The sequence below is a fragment of the Mauremys mutica genome, chromosome 26 (assembly GCF_020497125.1).
Source record: "Mauremys mutica isolate MM-2020 ecotype Southern chromosome 26, ASM2049712v1, whole genome shotgun sequence".
In the NCBI taxonomy this organism is placed as follows: domain Eukaryota; kingdom Metazoa; phylum Chordata; order Testudines; family Geoemydidae; genus Mauremys; species Mauremys mutica.
In genome coordinates, this window is record NC_059097.1 from 12,043,023 (window position 1) to 12,067,828 (window position 24,806).

General features: G+C 49.4%; 1 protein-coding gene and 1 non-coding gene across 2 annotated transcripts in view; both read right to left on the bottom strand.

Moving 5' to 3' along the window:
* Positions 1-24,806, bottom strand: part of LOC123356632 — a 1,710,063-nt gene that overhangs the window by 1,275,788 nt on the left and 409,469 nt on the right.
* Positions 13,381-13,462, bottom strand: TRNAS-GCU. The gene has a single exon. It is a non-coding gene; the product is annotated as a tRNA-Ser (tRNA).

Genomic DNA, 24,806 nt, shown 5'->3' on the forward strand with positions numbered 1-24,806 from the left:
TCCCGGCTAAACCCTGGGGATTATTTTGCCCCATAACCGTGGGTTCGCCCTAGCTAGAGATCCAGCCGATGAGGAGGCCTTCTGTCTCTAGGTGGATTACGGCGAACTTCTGGTGTTATTGCACCCGAAAGCACTAGGGGCTCAGGGTCCGCAGCACGAACGGGTGAGGAGGTGGTATCAGCTCGTGCTGGGCAAAGGGGTATCTCAGCCGCCGGCAGTAATGGAGGAGAACAGTCAGGAACAGGTGACTCGTGATTCGATCCCTCACCAGAAGAGGTGAAGTCAGACCCCTCAACTGCAGATGGGTCCTGAGGACTGGCATGACCTGGCAACAGCTGATCTACATGTCGCCGCCAGGTAACATTCTCTGCAGTCCGGACTGTGTAGGAAACAGGTCCTGTTTGAGTGATGACTGTGGCTGGGACCCATTTAGCTCTGGAAGTATAATTCCGAGCCAAAACTGGCTGTCCCGGGCTAAAGGTTCGGTCTTTTGCTCTGGGTGCCCGCCTGATGACTTGATATTGCTGCTGATGTTGCACAATTTGTCGGGGTTCAGAAGGTTTCAGCAGATCAAAGCAAGTGCGCAGCTGTCGTCCCAACATTAGAAAGGCTGGGGATGCCTGGGTCGTAGCATGAGGGGTGTTTCTGTAGGAAAGTAAGAAGATATCCAGACGCTTTTGAATGGAGTGTTGTCCCCTTGCTGATTTCAAAGCGTTTTTCATTGTCTGCACAAATCTTTCAGCTAATCCGTTGGTGGACGGATGATATGGTGCTGACGTGATGTGGTGTATCCCATTTGCCTTTATAAAATTTTGAAACTCCTGAGAAACGAACTGCGGTCCGTTGTCGCTCACAAGTTGTTCTGGCAGACCAAAACAACTAAAGAGTCCTCGTAGTTTTTGGATAGTACTCTCTGCAGAAGTGGACTGCATTATAGAGACTTCTGGCCATTTAGAATGGGCATCTATTGCCACCAAGAACATGCTTCCTTCAAGGGGGCCAGCAAAGTCAACGTGAATACGTTGCCACGGGTTTTCAGGCCAGTCCCATGGGTGTAGGGGTGCCCATTGGGGTGCATTCCTCACACCCTGACATGACATACAAGCTTTTGCCTTCTCTTCAATAGCGCTGTCCAATCCAGGCCACCAAAAATAGCTTCGTGCAATTTCCTTCATGCACACTATTCCACAGTGACTGGAATGTAGCTGTTCTAACATCTGTGATCTCAGCGGTGGTGGAATAATGACACGTCTCCCCCACAACAAACAACCAGATTGGACCGATAACTCCATCTGTTTGGACATGTAGGGAACAAGGTCGGATGAGACCGGAGAGGTTTGTTGAGATTTTCCATGCATCACCAGGTCCATAACTTGGGACAATACTGGGTCAACGCGAGTTGCCTTCTTTATCTGAGTAGCAGTGATGGGTGTATTCTCTACCTGTTCAAAGTAAAAGATTTCCTTTTGGGCACTATCTTGATGTTTGACCGGCAAAGGCAACCTCGAGAGGCCATCTGCATTGCCGTGCAGAGTGGATTTCCGATATTTGATTTCATATGTGTGTGCTGAAAGTAACAATGCCCAACGTTGCATACGACTAGCAGCTAATGGGGGAATGCCTGTGTAGGGTCCAAAAATTGACGTCAGAGGTCGATGGTCTGTAAGAAGAGTAAACTTTCGCCCAAAGAGGTACTGATGAAACTTCCGAATTCCAAAAACAATTCCTAATGCCTCACGTTCGATTTGGGCGTAGTTAGTTTCTGCTTTGCTTAGAGTGCGTGAAGCAAAAGCAATAGGTCTCTCTTCTCCCGAAGGCATAATGTGTGACACGACTGCTCCCACTCCATAAGGGGAGGCATCGCAGGCCAATTGCAGGGGTAAGGATGGATCAAAGTGCGTTAGAACTTCAGAATTTAACAATGCATCCTTAGCTTTGTTAAATGCAACATCACAGGCTTCAGTCCACTTCCAGGCCTTGTTCTGCCCAAGGAGCTCGTGAAGTGGTTTTAGCAGTGTGGCTAACTGTGAGATGAACTTTCCATAATAGTTCAGTAGTCCTAGAAACGAGCGCAGCTGGCTTACATTTCGTGGTGGGGGAGCCTCCACAATAGCTTTAACTTTTGCAGGGGCCTTATGAAGACCTGCAGAATCGATTATGTGTCCCAAATATTCAACAGAGGGCTTGAAGAATTCACACTTGTCTTTGCGAACTCGTAGGCCATACTCTTCCAATCTTTGTAGGGTAGCCTCTAAATTCTTTAAGTGATCCTCTTCATTTCTTCCAGTGACCAGGATGTCATCCAGATAGCACTGAACTCCTGACAAGCCACACAAGATCTGGTCCATAGCTCTCTGGAACAGGGCGGGAGCCGATGTTATTCCGAAGGGTAGGCGACAGTATCGATAAAGCCCCTTATGAGTCACAATAGTCAACAGCTCTTGGGACTTTTCATCGACGTGCATCTGTAAATATGCTTGACTCAGATCAATCTTACTGAACTTTTGTCCGCCAGCCAGGCCTGCGAAGAGGTCATCGATGCGGGGAAGCGGGTATTGCTCTGCACACAACACTGGGTTGACAGTGACTTTAAAATCACCGCAAATCCGGAGAGAGCCATCTTTCTTCACTATTGGAACGATAGGAGTGGCCCATGAGCTATGGGTAACTGGTATTAGGACTCCATTGGTGACCAGGCGCTCCAGGTCTGCTTCAACCTTTGGCCTGATGGCATATGGCACAGTTCGGGCTTTCAGATATTTTGGTGGACTGCCAGGTTTAATGTTCAATGTCACAGTGATTCCCTTCATACTTCCCAAATCATCTCCAAAAACAGCAGCATGTTTCCTTAGTATAGGGGTTAGACTGGTTTCTTCTTTAGTCATCCGGTGCACTTCTGCCCAGTTCAGTTGAATCTTCCCAAGCCAAGACCTACCCATTAAGGCTGGGTAGTTACCTCTCACCACAAACAGTGGCAATCTAGCGGCCTGTCCATTGAGCTCCACCTTAACATCAATAGTGCCCACCATGGGCACAGCTTCTCCCGTATACGTCTTCAGAACAGTTTTTGTTGCCTTAAGCGGAAGATGCTGTAGCTTTTCTTTATACACAGTCTCAGAGACCAGCGAGACAGCTGCACCGGTGTCCAGTTCCATGCGTATAGGTTTGCCCTCCAATAAGGGGGTTACCCAGTATTCATGTGAGCCCATTGCCAAAGACAAAACATGCAGTGGCACTTCCTCTTGTGATGAGGTGTCTCCTTGATCATCCTGGGTCTGCTCTAGAGTATGCAAGGTTCCTCTTTTTGTCGGCCAGACCACAGGCCTCTTTTTCTTTTGTTTACAGGCACACTCAATGTGTCCCTTTTTGCCACAGTGTCGACACACCAGGTCCTTACACCAGCATTCTGATGCCTGGTGTCTTGGCTTACCACAGCGGTAACATTCTTGACTCTGCACAGTTTTGTGGGTCGGTTCTTGTGACACTTTTTTCACCCTAGGGGGTGCACCGATGTATTGTGCCTCCCTTGTAGCCAGTTCCATGGAGACAGCAATATCAACAGCCTTCTGTAAGGTAAGCTGAGCCTCTGTCAGTAGGCGCTTCCGTATAGCTTCACTGTACAGGCCACACACTAACCTGTCACGCAGGGCATCATTTAACATTTCTTTAAATTCACAGTGTTCTGCTAGCTTTTTTAGAATGGCTACAAATTGTACAACTGTTTCATCTTCCTTTTGGTCTCTTTTGTGGAACCTATATCTTTCAGCAATTACCAGTGGTTTTGGGGAAAAATGGGACCCCAGGATTTCCACAATGTCACTGTAAGATTTAGTTGCTGGCTTAACAGGGTGTAGTAAGCTGTGTAGCAGAGAGTAGGTTTTAGCCCCTACAACACTTAAGAATATTGGCACCTTCTTCGCTTCTGTAATGTCATTTGCAATAAAAAAAAGCTCAAAACGCTCAGTATACACATGCCACTGCTCTGTATTCTCATCAAAAGGCTCCAGGGGCCTGGTCAGAGTAGCCATGATTTTTAGTTTCACTTTCACAGTCAGTGCAAAGAAGCAGCTTTTTTTTCTTTGTTTGGTCTTTACCTTGACTTCTACTTCCTTCTGTTACTGGAGCAGCACCAGGATCCCATCCTCGTCGCCAGTGTTATATCCTTGGGGCAGCCGGAGTAGGAAGCAATCACTTGAGGCCAGAGAGCAGACAGCTAACCAAAACCTCCATTTTATTTACAGACCATAATATTCTAACTCAGTTGCCATAGCAGCAAAAACCATGACAACCAAATACACAACAGAGCTGGTCCCCCATCTCAAAAAGATATATCGGAATTGGGAAAGGTACAGAAAAGTGCAACCAAAATGATTAGGGGTCTTGAACAGCTTCCATGTGAGGTGATATTAATAAGACAGAGGAGTTTTCGGCTTGGAAAAGAGATGACTAAGGGGGGGGCTAGGATAGAGGTCTATAAAATGATGACAGGTTTGGAGAAAGTAAATAAGGAAGTATCAGAGGGGTAGCCGTGTTAGTCTGGATCTGTAGGGAAGTGCTATTTACTCCTCATAACACAAGAAGTAGGGGTCCTCCAGTGAAATGAATAGGCAGCAGGTTTAAAACAAACCAAAGGAAGTATTTCTTCACCCAACACACAGTCAACCTGGGGAAACTTTGCCAGAGGATGCTGTGAGGGCCAAGACTATAACAGGGTCCACCAAAGAACTAGATAAGTTGATGGAGGATGGGTCCATCCTTGGCTATTAGCCAGGATGGGCAGGGATACAAAACCATGCTCTTGAAGTGTCCCCAGCCTCTGTTTGCCGGAAGCTGGGAATGGGCGACAGGGGATGGATCGCTTGATGATTCCCTGTTCTGTTGATTCTCTCGCGGGCACCTGGCATTGACCACTGTGGGAGGACAGGATTCTGGGCTGACTAGACCATTGGTCTGATCCAGTATGGCCGTTCTGATGACCAATAGAGGGCAGTCCCCACCAGCAATATGTATATTTGGTGCACTGAAAGGGCCAACTTTCCAAAGCTGACCCAAAGGTTTAGTAAAAGTGTTTTGGAGAAAAACACTAAACAGAACAATGCGAATGAAAACTGGGAGCTATTGTTTAAGGAGCTTGTTAGATGGGGCATAAGCCCCATTGCCTAATTAGCTGAGCTTGCAATGGCCTTCCACTCAACTCCCTGACATTTCTCCGTCTGCAAATGTGGTAACTGTTTTAAAACCTAGATCCAATCAATTACAACACGTCAGGGAAGATTCTAGGCATCAATGATCTGATCATTGGGTTGATGGAGGTAAACAAGAGATTCCCATAAGGCTCCCTCCCTCCCTCTTCCCAAGAGCCACCCTTATCCTCTCTCCCCTTTCTGCTCCCGCATCCTCTGCAAACTTTCGAAGACAGATGTCTTGTGATGGCCTTTGCTCATGGGGATGTTGCCTAATGGTCAGGGTTTCAGTCCTTCGGGGTGGAAGGACGCAGCAGATGGCAGGGGAGCCCAGGGCTCCCCATGGGCTCTGGCCCAGGCCACTTTGAGGGCAACACTTCCTACCACCCTGCTATTGTCCAAAGTTTGCAGTTTGTCACAGGAAGCTCTGAACGGTGTCAGCTCACTGCTTGGCACCTCTTTGTGGCTGGGTATGGCATGGCAGCTCTCTCCTTCTTGGGATGGCAGCTGTGTCTGTTACGCTGACAGATCCGGGTCAGTGACTTGTCGGTGGGTGGGATCGAACTGGGAACTCAGGAGCTTAGTGCATGGGCCTCCACAACATGAACTAAAAGCCACCTGGCTGCTAGCTAAGACTGTAGAGAAGACTTGTTTTATCTCTCCCTCTAAGTGATCTTGGTGCCACTAGCTGGGACACACCACCACAGCCTGGAGGTGTGTGGGTTACATACTGTGAGTTATTGGCTTTAATGAAGGTAAAGTGACACACCTGCAATGGAGACTCCAAGCATTGCTGTCACGGAGGCGGGGAACCCAGCGCCCTGGAGCTCGGCCTGGTACGGAGTCAAAAAGCAAACACAAAGCATGCTCATATTTATATAAACAGCAGCAAGCCAGCTCATACATAATGCAATAAGGACTTTCCACCCTCTGGGGCCGTCCCCTTGGCCAACAGCTTAGGGGCTTTCCACGCAGCGGTTCCAGCCGGTTATGGCAGGCTGGAACTGGCATGCCGTGTCCTACAATGACCGGGTGCTGAGAAAGCGAAACTGCCTAAGCTAGGCCGTAACAAAATCTTCCGTGGTTCCCTATCCTCCTACACCCCCTGAAACAATCGCCCCACAAGTGCCGCCCACCCCGTGGAAACAAACCCTCCTTCCCCAGCACTGTCCCGCCAAAACAGCGGTAATGAACCTTGCTAATATGTTATAGGGGGCCCCTAAGGTAGTATAGTTAAGGTAAAAGAAAAATGTTTTTTTGCTAGAAATAGAATAAGATCTTCCCCCCACTTGGTAATCAGTCGCCCTGTTGAATGAATGAGGTGGGACTGAGGAAGGCGTGGAAGGCAGCACCTCCAGACAGCTGCAACCCTTGGAGAGGGGCTGGGAGCCAGACCAGATCAGCAGAACAGGTCAGCCAGTGACTCCTCGCTCGCCTCCTCAGCTCCCCACCCTCCCGGCTCGCCTCCTCAGCCCCCGACGCATAGCTCGCCTCCTCAGTCCCCCGTTGCCGGCTCACCAGCCCCTCCCACTCACCTCCTCAGCCCCCCGTTCCGTGCCGCCGGCTCACCCGCCCACTCCCCTCAGTCCCCCACCCTCCACGGCTCACCTGCCTGCCCGCCCACTCGCCTCCTCACCTCTCCTCCCCCACCGCCAACTCACCTGACCCCCCGCCAATGCCCACCCGCTTGCGACCTCAGATCCCCACTCCCCTTGGCTCACCTGCCCCCCCGCTCACCTCTGTTCCCCCCTCCCCTGCTCGCATACTGATCCCCCACCCCTGCCCGCCCGCTCGCCTCCTCAGCTCTCTTCCTCCACTGCCAGCTCACCTGACCCCCCCCGGGTTACCTGCTGCAGTGCGGGCAGCCCCCCTGCCCCAGCTCACCTCGTCTCCGTCTCCACCTTGCTGGGCCTGAGCGTGAAGCCGCCACACGGCTTCTCTTCCCTCCATGGCTTCCTGTGTGAACAGCTGATTAGCAGGGGGAGGGGGGAAAGCGAGGCGGGGCATTCAGGGGAGGAGGCAGAGTGGAGGTGAGCTGGGGCCAGCCACCGGCTCACCTGCCCTCTCGCCATTGCCTGCCCGCTCACTTCCTCAGCCCCCCTACCCTGACCTTCTATTGTGCCATACAGGAGGCCTGTGATACGCAGGGGGTCAGATTAGATGCTCTAATAGTCTCTTCCGGCCATAAAGTCGACTCATTTCTGAAAATCTGAGTGTAGCATTGGGAGCAGCGTCTGATGTTTTCCTGTCTAGCCGGCTTGCTGCCTAGAACGAACGCTCCTTGAGTGGGGTGATCCACAGGGAGTAGCTCAAACCTGCAAAGTGCCTGGCCAGGGGCAGGACATTAGCCCAGCAAGGGAGGGGTGTGGCAGTGACATCACAAAGGCCTTTGGCAGGACCTCAGCCTATTGGTCCAAGGTGGTGGGGAGGTGGTGACCTCACAGAGAGATGCTGACATCAGCCAGGCAGGACAGGGGCGAGGGGCCAGGGAAACCTCAGAGACGCCTGTGGCTTTGCTTCAGCAAGTCTCCTTCTCCAGGTCTCTCTTTGAGGACTGAGAGAGTATTCGGGTTCACGGACATGAGCGCCAGGAGGAACCTCTTTCGAGTTTTCTCCTTCCCTTGTAGTGATTTTAGTAGAAAACAGCCGTCCCTGTTTAGAAGGTAAGAGCCTCCTGGAGGTTTGAAACCTGTTCAGTCTGATCCATCTGGTGAGAGTTGAATTCTGGGCATGGAAAACACGAGCTTAAGGAGGCAGAATTTTATTGCACACCTGGGATTTTGTCCCTTAGAATCACTAGGGACATTAGGGTTTGTCCTTTTTGTTTCACCTTTTCCTCCATCCATCCCTCTCTCCTTTCTCTCCATGTCTTGCTTGTTTTGTCCTTTCTCCTGTTCCCCTCCCAACACCAGGAGGGGGCGGGGGGTGTTGCGGGGGAGTGCTCTGCAGCTCCCACTGTGGGAGAGCCACCTAAAAATGTGGGGCTGAAATAATCCTCGGGCAGTGATCCCCACCAGTGACCTGGGCCATCCTTTGGCCTCTCTGGTGAGAACCTTCAGCCTCAGTCTCTACCCTGATTGGCTGAGCAGAGGGTTATTGACAGGGAGGAGACTCAGGTCCTTGTTGGTCTCTTTTAAGACCAAGGAAATAAATCAGAACCAGTTCTATGTTTGATGAATTTTGCTGCTTCTCTACATTAATGGTCTCTGAGCAGTTCATGATTCTCTCTGACATTGCAGTTCTCCTCAAATACTTGCTGAATAATTCCTGTGCACTGTTGTTGGTCTGGAGCTCATGTGAGAGCACTTTATTCAGGTCATTCAGTGTCTGAAATTCAAGATCCGATGGTTAGTTTGAAAATCAGGGCTCTTGGGTCCTATTCCCAACTCTGCCCCTGCCTGGCCGTGTGACCTAAGACAAGTCAATTCTCCTTTCTCAGCCTTAGCTTCTCCCTCTTTCAAGTAGGGATAATAATGATCCGCTCCTACCTAGCTCAACACACTCACTCTTCCCCAACACACACACTGTCTCTCCCCACACACACACAGTCTCCACACCACAGTTGAAAAGCAGCTGGTAATCTAGTAAGAGGCCCATGGAACGGTGGGATAGAGAAACCTGCATCATGTGATGCAGTACCAGCCCGGGAGGCATTGCAAACCCTTCCCAAAACACCCTGCAGCCAGTTGCACAGTGGGATAGTTGCCCACAGTGCACTGCTCTCTGTTGCCATCCAAGATCTGCTAGCAGGGATGTGCTCTGGGGACACAAGGGGCATAGGGAGGACATTCGATAGCTGTTTAGTTAAAACACTTTAACTAAAGCAGCAATGCCAGGGGGTTGGTGGCTCCTTTCTTTCCTCACCCTGGAGTAAACTCAGCTTTTTATTCCATTCTTGATGTTTCATGGAATAACAACAGACGACCGAAGAAAGACGTGGACAGGGTGAGTCTCAGGGGAGAGGCACAGAGGTGTGGGTGGTGGGCAGGGTGGGTTGCAGGGACGGGTCAGAGCGGTGGCGGCTGGTGGGCAGACCTTGTGGTAGGGGGTGGAGAGGCACGAGCAGGAGGCAGGAAGTTCTTGGGGGAGGAGAGGAGCGAGTGAAAGGTGGCTCAGCCGTCCTCAGCCAAAGAGGAAGAGCGGGGGTGGGAAGTGGCCAAACAGGAGCAAGGGGGGAGCACAGGTGGGGCCTTAGAGAGAGGAGAAGGGGGGGCAATGCCATGGTCTGGGCACCAATGGGCCCCCCACTTCTAGGGAGCTTCCAGCGCTCACACCCAGCCTCCCCAAATGCAAGAGCCATGGGCCACCTATTCTCTTCATCTTCACTAACCAAGCCCCTCCCCAAGCTATGTTGATGGAAGAAGCCCTCCTGTTGGCACAGCGCTATCTGCACCGGGGTTAGGTTGATATAACTGCATTGCTTAGGGAGGTAAATTTTTTACACCCCTGAGTAATGTAGTTACACCGATCTAATTTTGTAGTGTAGATCTGCCCAAAGAACCTTGGGAGTAAAACTTCACCTGCTCCTCTGCTTTACTGAATCCAAACACCAGCAAAGCTTGTCAGGCGCAGATGGAGGTTGGCAGAGAGTCAGGTATGTGCAGACATGATCCCTTCAGCAACTGCAGGCACCATGGCTTAGCTGGCTAATACCCCTGTTGTGTATACAGGAGATCCTGGGTTTAAGTTCCAGTGGTACCTTACTGAGTTGCTTTTGGGGCACCTGGTATTGGCTGCTGTCAGAAGACAAGATTCAGAGCTAGATGGACCTTCGGTCTAGCCTAGTGTGGTTTTTCTTATGGTTTAAATTACACTCACAGGCACTGATGATAGAGTTACTGAAAGTTTGGGAGTTAGGAGCTGATAGGTCAGTGGTCCAGTCCCCTCTCAGATGACCCCGTCCCTCTGGGACAGGGGCAGGTCTGAGCTCTCACACTAGATGCTCATTGTGGCTGCCAGAATCTGTGGGCAGCTCGTTTAGTTTATGCCGAGGGTTGAGTCCTGTTTTGTGCACTGTCTGAGAGAATGAAAATCCTAAGCCACCCTTTGAAATAACAAAAGCAGCAGGAAGTGTTTCTGTCCCTCCCCGAAAGCAGACAGACCAATGGAGAAATGCCATGAGTCCAGGGTAATACTCCACTGCGGTTTTACCATTTCCACTTGCTAAACTCCCTCCCAACCTTCTGGGCTCCTGGAGCAGGGGACTGAGCCTGAGCCGAGACACGGACACTGCAACTTTACAGCCCAAGCCGCATGACCCTGATTAATGTGACACCGGCCAGTCGTGGGTGTTTCATTGCACTGGAGACGTAGCCTAACGTTATGTCTGCACTGTGATTAACACACCCAGGGCACCTGTCGCAAAGCCCGGGTCAGCTGACTCAGGGTTATGGGGCTTGGGCTGCAAGACTATAAAATTACAGGGCAGACAGATGGGCTTGAGCCCAACCTCTGAGACCCCATGAGGGGTGAAGGTTTCTGAATCCAGGCTTCAGTGTGAACACAAATATCTGCACTACAGTTTTTAGCCTCTCAGCTTTAGCTCCATGAGCCCACGTCAGATGGTCCAGGCCAGCCCTGCTGCCATCTTTATCCCAGGAGAGATGGACTCTAAGGGTAAGTCTCCATTGCAATGTAAGCCCAGGGGTGGCTCGCTGTGCTCAAAGCAGCACCCTGGAAGCCCCATATTCACCACTCTCCTATAATGATGATACGGTTTGTACAAAGTCTGCCTGGTGAGGTATCATTTCAAAAGTCTTGGTCTGTTGAACATTACTATTGTGTTGGATTGTGTGTGTAGCATTGGCTGGGAAGTTTTGCTCTGTGTGTGTTACTGAGATGAGGTTGGGAAATGCCCACCACCAGCCTTTCAGGTGTGACAACGGAGGAGCCAGACTCGCTGCTGGCCCATTAAAGGGATCCACACTCCCAAGGACTATCCCAGGAACCGTGTACAATGCAGACTTCTCCAAGATAGCACAGCGACAATAGGCACTGCTTGACTCACATCCTAGCAAAGGTACTTCCTAGCCAGTTGGAAGAAACTATGGAAGGGGGGGTAGAGACATGAATTGGCCTCTCTCCCCCACAACGCAACACCTGTAAACACATCTGGAGAACAAACACTGTTAGGTGTGAGAAGTATAAACTGTTCAATATGTTCAGTTAGTTGGTTAATAAGATGTTTATGAAGTAAATTGAAATTTAATGTGAATAAATGTAAAGTAATGCATATTGGAAAAAATAACCCCAACTATACATACAACATGATGGGGGCTAATTTAGCTACAACGAGTCAGGAAAAAGATCTTGGAGTCATCGTGGATAGTTCTCTGAAGATGTCCACGCAGTGTGCAGAGGCGGTCAAAAAAGCAAACAGGATGTTAGGAATCATTAAAAAGGGGATAGCAAATAAGACTGAGAATATATTATTGCCCTTATATAAATCCATGGTACGCCCACATCTCGGATACTGTGTACAGATGTGGTCTCCTCACCTCAAAAAATATATTCTAGCACTAGAAAAGGTTCAGAAAAGGGCAACTAAAATGATTAGGGGTTTAGAGAGGGTCCCATATGAGGAAAGATTAAAGAGGCTAGGACTCTTCAGCTTGGAAAAGAGAAGACTAAGGGGGGATATGATAGAGGTATATAAAATCATGAGTGATGTTGAGAAAGTGGATAAGGAAAAGTTATTTACTTATTCCCATAATACAAGAACTAGGGGTCACCAAATGAAATTAATAGGCAGCAGGTTTAAAACAAATAAAAGGAAGTTCTTCTTCACGCAGCGCACGGTCAACTTGTGGAACTCCTCACCTGAGGAGGTTGTGAAGGCTAGGACTATAACAATGTTTAAAAGGGGACTGGATAAATTCATGGTGGCTAAGTCCATAAATGGCTATTAGCCAGGATGGGTAAGAATGGTGTCCCTAGCGTCTGTTCGTCAGAGGATGGAGATGGATGGCAGGAGAGAGATCACTTGATCATTGCCTGTTAGGTTCACTCCCTCTGGGGCACCTGGCATTGGCCACTGTCGGTAGACAGATCCTGGGCTAGATGGACCCTTGGTCTGACCCGGTACGGCCTTTCTTATGTTCTTATGTTAAATCACCGGCTTTAAAATAAGATCCAATCTGGAGCATATGAACTATTGACCACTGGACTCCATCTCTGAGAGGGGACTTGTTTACCATCAGGACACAGGCTCAAACCAGTCCAAACCGGTTTTTCCCGCCAAAACCAGCCCTCAGCGTTCCATCTCCTCAGCACTTTTCCCGCCACAGAAGTGAGATAAGGACGTGCTCAGCGCCTGCGCGGGGCCATCCCCCCCCCCCAGCGACGGCCCGTCCACGGTCGGGTCTTCCCAGCGCTCCCGAGCCGGAGAGTGACGAGCCCCCTCGGTCCCGCCGTGAGACTGAGGAACAGGAGGCCTGTCACCCCCATTCCTGCCGTCCTGCATCCCTGGTGTCCAGCCTCCCACAGGGCCTCCCTGCCAGCGATGAAACCCACCCGTCGTCTGGACGCCCCAGTGCTCCTCCTCAACGGCTCTAAACCAGCCGGAGAGTGGAAGGTCCTGGGCCTCGCGCCGGCCCGTGGGACCCGCTGCACCTGCACAGGGGGGAAAGGTTTCTGTGCTGGGACATCGTTTAGTGTTTTCCGGTTTCCAAGGGAGGGTTTCTGGGCCTGAGCGTTAAGCTCCCAAAGCCAGTCGCTGTTTCATTGTATTCATTACGTTTGCATTTTCCCTTCTTCCCCCAGGTTTCTGTACCTTTACCCTGACTACACTTCCCTTTGTTTGTGCCAAACCCCCTTGTCTCCTCTTTATTGTATTTACAGCTCACAAGGAGGGAGGCTAAATCCACAGGTGATAGAGACAGGAGGGAGTCGAGTTTATATCTTCTGAGAAAAGGGGCTTTTTCCTTTCCTATTTCTCCCCTGCCATTGCTAACGTTTTCCTTTTGAAGCGCTGCCTTATTCAGCTTGAGGTAACATTACCTTTTGAGATAAAAACTACGAAATACAGAACTAGAGAAATTTTTTAGAAATCTGGGATTTAGACATTTTATTTAAAACAAGGGGGGGTGTCAGAGTTTCTGAGAAGGTTTTTGTTTGCAAAAGGGAACATTGTTGGGTCTGTTATTGTACCAAGGGGGGAGATGGTTGTCTATAAAGGAGGGTGAAGACTAAATGCCTCTGATGAGGATGGGATTTGAACCCATGCGTGCAGAGCACAATGGATTAGCAGTCCATCACCTTAACCACTCGGCCACCTCATCTGAGCTGTAAAAAAAGAGACAGGAGGAGAAATCTAAGGCCGGCAGAGACAGGGTCACTAAGGAGTTTCCCAATACTAAGCATAAGCAGGGACTGAATGAGCTCCCCCCTCACATCTAGTGAGGAGCTGGGGGAAGACTTCAGGAACAGGCCGTGTTTGCATAGACACCCCTACTCTGCCTAGCTATGCAGCATGAGGGGGCCGCTTCTCCAAAATGACCAATTTGGGATGGTGGTGGGTTGCAAATCACTTTAGAATTGTTGGTGTCACTAGGCCTGAGTAAACCAAAGTTGTGACTTTGGGCCTGAAGTGAACCAAAGTTCTTACATGCTGTGAACTTTAACCAGCCTAAGATGCTAACAGCCTAGAAGCAGAATTTGTGAGAGTCAGCTTTTTAGCAGACAGCTGCAGTTCCGCTTAAACTAGCAATAGTAGTGAGAAGGCGGGAGAAAGAGGGGGAGAAGGCTTCATGCGTCTGTGCTGTTCTGTGAAGGCCAACAGATAAACTTGTGGATGAGAACTTTTTCTAACACGCTGAAATGTAATGTTTTAAGTAACTGCTTTTGGGAAGGGAGGGGTGAGGGGTCAAACCGAACAAAAGGCTTACACAAACAAGGGGGGTATAAATGCTGGGACCCCGCCTGCGAGCGGGTGTGCAGGATTTGAGAATGCTTTTCTCCCTGGCACCTTACTTGGGCTCAAATAAACCTGGTTTTTGCTTCTCCACCCTGGTGTGATAATTAGTGCTATGCACACCGGGCAACGAACCTGCTGTTGCTCCGCCTCGGGCTCTTTGAGCCGGCAACAGTTTTGGCGTCCCTGGGTGGGCTCGAGGCAAAATTGTGCCTTGCCCGGACTCCTCCAATGGCCGGTGGACGATAGTCACAGCCGATGCCTAGCGCGCACTGGTGCCTTTACCGGGGGCCTCGGCAGAGACGCGTCAGGCTGACCTTGGAGGACACAACGGTGCAACGCACTCAGATAGTGGAGAAGCAGCTGCGGGCGACGGTGGGGAACCGGTCTCGTGGATAAGGTAGGAACAGTCCAGTGGTATGGACTTTTGCCTGAGGTTGGGGACGCCCAGCCGTTGTAATTCCCACTAGACGAGAGAGCGTTCTATAGTGGGTCAAGGGCAAGCCTGTGGTATGGGGCAGGGACAGAGTACAGGCAGGGCATGGTGTACACCCTTAGAATGCATTCTTGTGAATTGGAAAGTGTTTGAATCAGATCCATTGACTAAGAGTACACTGAAAAGATTTTGTACAGTAGACTGGCCTCAGTATCAGTTAGAGAGACAGGAAAGGTGGCCACCAGAAGGATCACTTAATTACAACATGATCCTTCAATTACTTCTGTTTTGTCAGCGAATGGGTAGCTTCTGAAGCTGTTTGTATGTAGAGCTCTTGTAAAAAAATCCCTCATCATATGCCCCAGAGCTGCACTGGGAGGAGGACTGTCCGTGGGAATGTCTGTCTCTTTTGGGCTCATGCCATTTGAATTTATTGACTGTGCAGCAAGGTAAGATGCATCGTGGTAATAGGAAATAATGGCTTTGGTGTGTGTGTGTGTGTGTGTGTGTACACCAGTGTGAGTGTTCGTTACTGGAAGACGCCCAGACTGCCCTGTGAAGCGATTGCTAATGATCAGGAGTATTCTAACGCAAGCCCGGTAACTAGTGGATCTTTAGGAGATCCGACCCACGGTGGGCTGACTCGGCCTGGCATCGTCCGGCAAGGAAGCTGCCTGGGTCTAGGAATGTGTGAACCCATCTTCCCTCCCCCCCTTTCTTTCCGTGTGGGCTACTGACAGTCTGATCATCTCACTGGATGCAATCAGAGTATGCGGCGCTATCTCCCAGAGACTAGCCGACGCTCTTTGCTGAAAGGAGATGTAGAAGAGTCAGTCATCCTCGTTAATCTCTCCTGTGTGAGTGTTCTGTAGGGAGAGATTCTTAGTTTATGAGCCGCTAGCGCGGACAGGGTACCCTCTCTGTGTGTGTAAGTGAAAAATGGGTAAGAGACAGTCTAAAAATTCGACCTCACCCCCTAAGGGTACCCCAGCATAGTACATGTACGTACATTATGGTCCTAAAACCTGCAGGTATTTAGAGAATTGGAATCTTCACATGTGTAAAAATCCATCTAAACAGTGCCCATTAGAAGGTATCTTCAATCTAGATAAGATCATATATCACAGAGGAGCTTTTAATCACAAAGAAAAGCCTCTGACACAGTGTGAGCAATTTGTCTAGGAACGGGTTAATTTGAAACTCGGCTAACCCCAGAGATAAAAAGAGAGAGCTGCTCTGTGTACAAGGTCAAGGAGCCTGCACAAACTATGCTAAGTAAAATTGCTTTCAGCCCCAGCTGGTTGTGGAAAATAAACAGAGGCAAACCAAGGGCAGTATAAATTACAGAACTGAGATTGCATTTGCAAAGCTTAACGGTTCAGTGAGATCCAACAGTTTTTGCAACCCCGAAGCCATAGGGCAGCTGACCTGAACTGGAATCTCTGAAAGAGACGCCGCAGGAGAGTCCAGGGTGTAAAAGAACAGCCATCCCAAGAGTGGAAGCATGTTGGAAATTCTGGACAAGCTGTATACAGGATAATCTCCCGTCCACCTATTTCCCTTCTCTGAACATTATACACAGACATGCCAGTCTGAATATGTGTAAGTATTAAAGTGGCTTAAGGCTTGGGGCATTCATATTTTCCCTGAGTGATGTGGGAGTGTTCCCAATACTTTCCATTGTTGTTTTATTATTTTTAATGAAGCTTTAAAATTTGGATATATGGTGTGATTTCTCTATCTACCCCACCCCAGTCCTGCAATGTCAGTTTGATCACCTGACATAAGGGATAATTGGTAACAGAAATTTGTCAGTTTGGTGAGCAATAGAGAATTGGGAAGCCCTGCAGAATTTACACCATCTGTTTTACCCTTGTTATTTTATGTTTGCTTTGTTTGGTATTGTTTGGTATTATATAATAAGGATTGTATGGTTAAAGGTGAGCCCTAATAGAATAAGGAAACACTATCTGGTTTTGGTGCACTATCTAGTTTTAGCTCTGTTCTGTTTAACCGGTTACTGTTGGTTTTTCTGCTCTGTTTATTTGGGCGTTAGGTGTGTGGGCGGAACTGAACTTCTCGTTCGTAATTCCTCAGGGTGGAAGCCATGTGTGCGATGAAGCTCTGAGGTTGTATTGAGATAATTCTGTCCCACCCCCCTGTAACGGACAATGTAATAGAAGTGGAAAAATCTGGCTTAGACTGTAATTTTCTCTGCTCTCTGTGTAATTTTCTTTTCTGTTTAAGTGTCAGCAGACAAATGGGTGGGTCTCTGGGTAGACCCCCTTTAGGAGTTTGGATTGTGTGTTAAGTAAATGGCCTCTACCCAATGGCCATGTATTTTTGCCAGGTGGCAAGCCTTACTAGGGAGGACTTGAGTAGTTTTGGGAGTAAAAATGTTTTAGGGAAAAGACCAGAAGGGTGGGGGCTAGCTGTGAAGCCCACCCTCCTAGCTAAACTGGTTATGGAATAAGTTTGTGTCCAGGATAAGAACAGTTCAGCGAGAAAAGCAGGATCGGGCCCAGGCAGGCAGGCAACAGAGAGATGGGAAAACAGGTTGGAAACTTTTGAGGGTGTAGTGAAAAGGAGTAAGTGAGTATAAGCATGGAAATTTCAAATACTCAGGAGGATATTTGAAATGGTGATTTGAATTGGTAAGTGGCTGCTGAAGGAAAAAGCAAGTGATTTAAGGGAAGAGCATGTGATTTTTAAGGGAAAGTGAAAAGTTAACTCTTTAGTTGCTGGAGGGAACAGCAGTTGAACTTTGTAAAAATGCTAAAGAGAAAAGTTTTTGGTGTCTTTAAAATGTTTGTAAATAAATTCAGGCAAAGAAAATATGGGGTAATTCTCCTGAATTAACAAGAGTATTCGTATATTTTAAGTAATGATTGACTGCCCAGAAGGGGGTAGACTTCTGTTTTGTCTTTCAGATAATCAAAGAAAACTAATGCCAGCTGAACAGCATTCAACATATCATGCATTTACTGACAGAGTAACAATTATGTTTTGTGTTCTATGTTCTGTCTTGTGGTGTTTGTCCCGTGGCCAAAATTGTTGTGTTTAATATTTTTATGGGATGGTCTGATTTAAAATCAAGTAGCAGTGTTAAATTGAAATGCAGATACTTGTTTTGTTCAACTTAGAATACAAAGTGTTTGGATATATCAGAAAAATGTGATATACTAAAGTCTAATACATTTTCTTAAGTAAGAGAAAGAAACTTTATTAGCCAAATCTTTTAATTGAGAATGGTTATTAAAATTTGCATACTAACAGTCTTTAAAAGCAAGGACATGGAAAGTTAACCCACTCCCCATATTGTACATGGGATCCTTCTGGCTACCTCAGACTTCTAGCCAGAGGGCTGGGATGGTGGAAAGCTATTGGTCTAAAGGTTGTATTAAGTGAACTCATCAAAGTGGGTGTGCTTGTCCTGGCCTGTTGTTCTAAAGCTCTGTAATAAGGTTATTTTAGTAAAAGGGTATATGTGGCATACATTAAATAAGACTAATGTACTGTGTATGTGTTCATTGTTAACAAAAGGTGTATAAGTAAAAGTTTCCTTTATAGGTTAAAGAAAAAAAATGGGAAAAGGAAAAAGAATGAGTTAATTGAAGAAAAAAATAATAGCTAACATGCTAAAATAAACTGGCCAAGATTTGTGCTGAGACAAACTTAAAGTGGCCAGATGCCCTTCCTTTGGCACTAATAAGTATAAGAACCATTACTTGGCTAAAAACCAGAAAAAGGGGGGACTTAAATTTGCCCATGCAACTATAAAATTTGTAAAATCTGCAAAGACACTAATGCAATGTGTTAGGTTTTTTTTCTCACAGGTAAAGAAGAAACAACCCAAAGATCCTAGCAGCCCTGCCCACTCCTTGGAACCAGAAGACTGGGTCTACATAAAGATCCATCAACGAAAGACTGCCTTGGCTCCACGCTGGAAAGGCCCTTTCCAAGTCCTCCTGTCTACCAACACTGCTGTGAAGTGCCAAAGACTGACTGCTTGGACCCAGGATTCTCACTACAAAAAGACCCCTCCACATCAGAAGAATTTTCCTATTGATGATTAGCCTATTCTTTCTTCTAGTTCTACTGTGCTTCTGGACAGCTTCTGGACAACCTTTCCCTTGTCCACTGACAGACCAACTGTGCCTTTAGACTTTTATAGAAAAAGCACAGCTATTACAGGGTGATATGTGCTGGAAACCTCTCCCCTGTAGGATGCTAAACCACAATTGTTTTGGGAAAGAAGAAGAAACACTCACTCCACTGACATTGCCAAAGTCCAGGAATTCCTGACTAAAAGGACATTGAGAACTGACCCTGGTGAAGAAACAAAGAATTGTACACTGGCAAGGAAGAAATTTATGGGACCCATGATTGGGAATGTGGTATTAATTGACTTTTGGGGTTTAATCTACAGGCTGTGCCCTGTGTTTTGGATAAATCCTTCAGTATGTATTGCCCTCCTAATTGGATTTTAAATGACATTGCCCTTATCCAGTTTTCAAATCACTTCTACATACCCAGATTGCTCACAAGGGGCTGCCATTAGATTAGCACAACAGAGGGCCTGGGTTATTTCCTCTGGAAAGAAAGAGAATTGAGCAGATCCCTGTGGGCTAGGGCCAATATCTTAAAAGACAAGAACATAATAAGAAATTGGCCCAACTAGAAAAGGCTACTAGCCTTATTTTTGAAACTCAGCTATCTTAAATACAGGCTGGAGTTGGTGAGTTACATGTCATTTCAGCCCTTAGTTCTATAACCCAGAAGTTACTGACAGAGATGGTATTGCATATCACTAAGGCTGGGAAGGTATTGCAGTGGGATCTAGACCAGACTTGGCCCACTGCCCTTACAGATGCATCAGGAGTACCATCTGATCTGTGGTCATGAAGACATACTTGGACACTTTCTGGATGGAAGTGGGGACATTCACAGTGCTCCTTCCAAGCATATGGACCGGTTAGGGTGGGTGTGGTTTCCACATACCGAATCCTGCTGGGTCCATGGGGAGCATGCATATGGGACTCAATTATTCACCGAGACATCTGGGAAAATTAAACCACTTGGTATACCTACCTGATTTATAGTCAGTGTCCCAATCCCTTAGTTGTTAAATGAACATTCCACTCTTTTGTCCATGCATTCATTCCTGGGTTGGGAGTGACTAAGCTCAAAAGAGCAGTTGTACATATATCTGTAAAGCTTCATAGTTTTTTGTTTTTAAAGTTTGAGAAAACTCGCCAAAAGTTTGTTGAGTATTCTCAAAGGGGGGAATTGTTGGTGCCACTAGACCTGAGTAAACCAAAGTTGTGACTGCAGGCCTGAGTAAACCAGAGGTCTTCCATGCTGTAAACTTTAACCAGCCTAAGATGCTAACAGACTGCAAGCAAAATGTGTAACTGTCAGCAATTTCAGCTTGCAAATGTAGGAGTTTGAAACAGCAGAAGCGGCGGGGAGGAGGGGGAGAGGGGGAAGGAAAATCTGTATGCGTTTGTTCTGTGAAGGCCACAGATAAGCTTGTGGATGAGAACCTTTTCTAACACACTGAAATGTAATGCCTAATGTAGCTGCTGCTGGGAAGGGAGGGGTGAGGGGGAAAACCGAACAAAAGGCTTACACAAACAAGGGGGGTATAAATGCTGGGACCCCGTCTGCGCGGGTGTGTGCAGGATTTGAGAATGCTTTTCTCCCTGGCACCATATTTGGGCTCAAATAAACCTGGTTTTGCTTCTCCACCCTGGTGTGATAATTAGTGCGACGCACACCGGGCAACGAACCCTGCTGTTGCTCCGCCTCGGGCTCTTTGAGCCGGCAACAGGGTGATCCACAGGGAGTAGCTCAAACCTCCAAAGTGCCTGGCCAGGGGCAGGACATTAGCACAGCAAGGGAGGGGTGTGGCAGTGACATCACAAAGGCCTTTTGCAGGACCTCAGACCATGGTGGTGGGGAGGTGGTGACCTCACAGAGAGATGCTGACATCAGCCAGGCAGGACAGGGGCGAGGGGCCAGGGAAACCTCAGAGACCCCTGTGGCTTTGCTTCAGCACGTCTCCTTCTCCAGGTCTCTCTCTGAGGACTGAGGGAATATTTGGGTTCACGGACGTGAGCGCCAGGAGGAACCTCTTTCGAGTTTTTTCCTTCCCTTTTTGTGATTTTACTAGAAAACAGCCGTCCCTGTTTAGAAGGTAAGAGCCTCCTGGAGGTTTGAAACCTGTTCAGTCTGATCCATCTGGTGACAGTTGAATTCTAGGCATGGAAAACACGAGCTTAAGGAGGCAGAATTTTATTGCGCACCTGAGATTTTGTCCCTTAGAATCACTGGGGACATTGGGGTTTGTCCTTTTTGTTTCACCTTTTCCTCCATCCCTCCCTCCTGTCTCTTCGTCTCTTGCTTTCTTTGTCCTTTCTCCTGTTCCCTTCCCAACACCAGCTTTTTTCCTCCTGCTGATAACAGCTCACCTTAACTGATCACTCTTGTTATAGTGTGTATGGCAACACCCATTTTTTTTCATGTTCTCTGTGTGTGTGTGTGTGTATATATATCTTCCGACTGTATTTTTAACTGCATGCAGCTGATGAAGTGGGGTTTAGCCCACAAAAGCTTATGCTCAAATAAATTTGTTAGTCTCTAAAGTGCCACATGTTCTCCTTGTTCTTTTTGCAGATAAATTCATGGAGGTTAAGTCCATTAATGGATATTAGCCAGGCTGGGTAAGGAATGGTGTCCCTAGCCTCTGTTTGTCAGAGGGTGGAGATGGATGGCAGGAGAGAGATCACTTGATCATTGCCTGTTAGGTTCACTCCCTCTGGGGCACCTGGCATTGGCCACTGTTGGCAGATAGGATATGGCAGGCCTGCACAACTCGTAAAGCGGCGAGGGCCACATTCCTCCAAAGAAAACAGCTGAAGGCCGAAACCTCCTGGCCCCATGGAAACGGGCCGCCCAGCCCTGTGGAAACAAACCCTCCTTCCCCAGCGCTGCCCCACCAAAACAGCTATGGGCCAAAAAGGAAGGTTGGGGGTGGGGAGGTGATACTTTATTTTAAATCAACCAGGGGCTCCTAGCTAAAGAGGTGGCTGGGAGCCCTCAGGGGAAAATTAAAGGGCCCGGGGCTCTGGCGGCTGGGGGAACCCGGCAGGGCCGGCTCTAGGTTTTTTGCTGCCCCAAGCAAAAAAAAATTTGTCTGTCCCCCTTCCCAGCTCTGGGCTCCCCCCTGTACCCCACCTGCTGCCCCAATCTCCCCCCACTGACCCACACCCCCTGACACCCCAGCGCTGGGCTTCCCCCTTTCCTCCCTACCAGTGCCCTCCCTCCACCTTGCTGCCCCAGCCCTGGGTCACTGGTAACTCGCTCCCAGGGTGGATCATTCAGCAGGAATTTTGGATGTGCACAGAACACAGACAGGACTGGTTCCCGCATGGTTACAGAGCTGCAGTAAAGTGGAACAATTTTCAGCTTGTGTGATTGGAGGAGATCTGGATGCATATTATAAGACTGTCCTCCATACATGAGGGAAAGTTGAGGTGCTTTTATTATTCTTTTGTTCCACTCTTTCTTTCTATGGGGAATTTGCCAATGCAATATCACTGTCTTCCTTTCAAACAAACAAAAAGGCAATGGCTGTTGAAAATAGCAATTCCAGTCCTAATAAGCATTTCGTGCTCAATTTTATCCTACTTTTTCTACAGCAAGTTACAGTGGATCAGTATATTTGATTTGGGAGAAATGAAGTACCAGCTGCCCAAACCGAGCTTGAGCACTCCTGAATTTTGAGGTGTTCAAATCTGGAAGGCAGGTGCTGGGGACGGGGGGGTGGGGGGAGGGGCTGTGGGCTTCATGGGGGAGCATGGCAGCAATGTGTCTGGAGCTGCACAGAGCCAGACATGCTGGTCTGAGTGGCACAGTAAGCGGTTTGGGGGTTGGAGAAGGGGTAGGGAGTTCCGGGGGGGCAGTCAAGGGAAAGGGAACAGGGGGGTTTGTATGGGGCAGAGGTTCAGGGGGGCAGTCAGGGGACAGGCAGCAATTGGATAGGCATGGGAGTCCCAGAGGTTTATCAGGGGACAGGTAGGGAGTGGGGTCCTGGGGGGAAGTTGGGGAGGTCTCAGGAGGGGGCAGTTGGGGACAAGGAAAAGGGAGGCTTAGATAGGGGCTGGGGTCCCAAGGGGCAGTTAGGGGCAGGGGTCTCGGGAGGGGGCAATCGGGGGACAAGGAGCAGCGGCATTTAGATAGGGGGTGGGATCCTGGGAGGGGCATCAGGGTACAAGGACCAGTGGTGCTTAGATAGGGGGTGGGGGTCCTGGGGGGCAGTTGGGGCAGAGGTCCGGGGAGGGGGCAATCAGCAGCCGCGGCTGGGATTCAAAGGGCTCTGGGCTGCCCGCAGAGTGCCGTGTGCGGGGGATTTAGAATCCCCCCGTGGGCTGCACAGTGAGGGTCCGCAGGCCATATGTTGTGCAGGCCTGGGATATGGGGTTGGATGGGCCTTTGGTCTGACCCAGTATGGCCGTTCTTATGCCCTTATGAAGGGAGGGGCAGAGCCCTGTGACAGAGTTTCTGTAGTGTAGTGGTTATCACATTTGCCTAACATGCAAAAAGTCCTTGGTTTGAAACCAGGCAGAAACCTGATGGCTTCCTTTTCTCACCTCCTACTGGCCTGTCCCTGCTGTTGTAGGAGCAGCAGTGATTTCTATGCTCAATAGGTCTGTTATACTTCCTCACCCCCTTCGCTTTTGTCTCTCCCTCTCTAAATGCCTGTGAAGTGGCTTTCCCCCTCCCCCTCCCGCTCCCTCCTGCAATGCTTGTGGGATGAATGGGCTGGTTGAAGAGCAGAAGATCTCCCAGGTAGACAAGGTGTCTGGGACTCTCATTAGGCAGCGATCACACACCCAGAGCATGGACACTGGCTGAGGTGGAGTGTGACCCACCAGATGCAGCCAAGTCATCTCCAGTCGCAGGCCATGAGGAGCAGGTCCTTAAAAGGGGAAGGGGCCCTGTGCTCAGGAGTCACTCACAAGCTTGTACCTCCAGTGAATGTCCTTCGCCCCGACCGCCTGGCCAGTGGTTCGCTGCGTTACATTCCATCGCGCCTCGGGAAGACTTACCTCCATCGCACCGTCCATCTTGGCGCTGGGGGACACTTACCTGGCAGAATCCTGACATCTCCAGTGCCGAGCCAGTCCTGGGAGCATGAGTATGGGAGTGTGAGTGTGACCCCCGCCTTCTTTTGAGTTTAGCTGTCAGTATAATAAACGTGCTGCTTTCTGCCAAACTCTGGTGGGTCATTAGTCCTCCCTACGCTGACTAGCTGGCCCTATTTTGGGTAACACCTTTGATAACCCCAACCCCTGCAGGACAGAGGGTGGGGAAATGAGCTGAGAAAGAGCCTTGGCCTCAGCAGGGGAAAGCTAGAGGATCTGGGCCAGTCACCTTTTGGAGGCTTGTGGCTTGGTCTCCTCTGCCCTGGGAGGTTGGCCAGTGGAGGCCGGCTCTTCCTGCTGGCCTCCTCTGCGTGACTTGCCAAAGGAGGAAGTGAGGCAGGAATGGGGGAAAAGAGGAAAGTCGAGCTGAGGAAGGCAGGGCAGAAGCTAAGCACCTCAGTGCGGTTAGTAGAGCGTCACCATTCGTTCTGCAAAGCCGGGGGAGGTGCGGTTGGCTGCTGGGAGGCAGAATCCTGTGCCTGCCTCTTGGCTTCCCAGGGGTGGCTACTTGCAGCCCAGGAGAGGAAGGATGGTTCTGGTGAAAGGACGACAAGCAAAGCTCTGGGAGGAGATTTGGGTGTGGGGTGCGGGCTCTGCGCTGAGGGAGGGGGTTGGGGTGCAGCGGGGGTGGCGCTTACCCCGGGCACTGCAGCTGCCAAAGTGACCGGTACACACAACCCTCCGGCAGCAGCTCCTAGGTGGGCAGGGCCAGGGGGTCTCTGTGCGCCGCTGCCTGCAGGTGCTGACCCGTGAGCTCCCATTGGCTGCAGTTCCTGGCCAATGGGAGCTGCAGAGTTGGTACTTGGGGCAGGGGCAGCGCATAGAGACACTCACCCCGCCCCAGGGGATGCTGGGACATGCCAGCCACTTCTGGGAGCGGCATGGAGGGGCGGAGGCAGAGTGGGCAGGGAGCCACCTCAGTGCTGCTGGCACATCTCTGCACACCCATTGGAGGGGGAGGGGAGCAGAGGCCTCCATGTGCTGCCTGGGGTAGGGGCAGAGCACGGAGCTGCCTCCCCTCCCGGGTCTATTCCAGGAGCGGGTGGGTGGGGTCTTTTGGCCTGCAA